The following is a 506-nucleotide window of genomic DNA, read 5'->3' on the forward strand; positions in this document are numbered from 1 at the left end:
CGAGCGCGGTTGCAACATGCCAGCGCCTCATGAGGGGCATCATGGAGGCTCAAGAAGACAGGCGATCCATAGCCTTGGCAGAGATGGAGATGATTCGCGAAGAGCTACCAGTGCCTCCAGAGCCACCTGAGGCCCCTGGGCCTGGGGGCTCGTGAGGATCGGCTTCCACAGCCCACTGAGTCTGCTGCGCCAACACCCCTTCGCCCTCGACACCTTCAGGTGACATCTTACAAGTTTCATTTCCAGATGGTAGCGCCCTCCCAGGGCTGCATCGTTCCCAGGCCGCGCGGGTTCGTCCCTGCGGTATGTATCCCTTTTATTTCATGTCGTCAGCTTGCTTTGTTGGGGGCGCCCCTCGGGCTGCATCATCCCCAAGTCGCTCGGGACAGGCCCAGCGGCTTGTATCTCCCTTGCGTTTATTTTCGGCTATGCATTCGCCCATCATGCTTGATTACTTGATGCCTGCCCACGGCATCTCTTCTTCTCCATGTCGACCACTTGCACGT

The sequence above is a fragment of the Triticum dicoccoides genome, chromosome 6A, assembly GCF_002162155.2.
Source record: "Triticum dicoccoides isolate Atlit2015 ecotype Zavitan chromosome 6A, WEW_v2.0, whole genome shotgun sequence".
Classification (NCBI taxonomy): Eukaryota; Viridiplantae; Streptophyta; class Magnoliopsida; order Poales; family Poaceae; genus Triticum; species Triticum dicoccoides.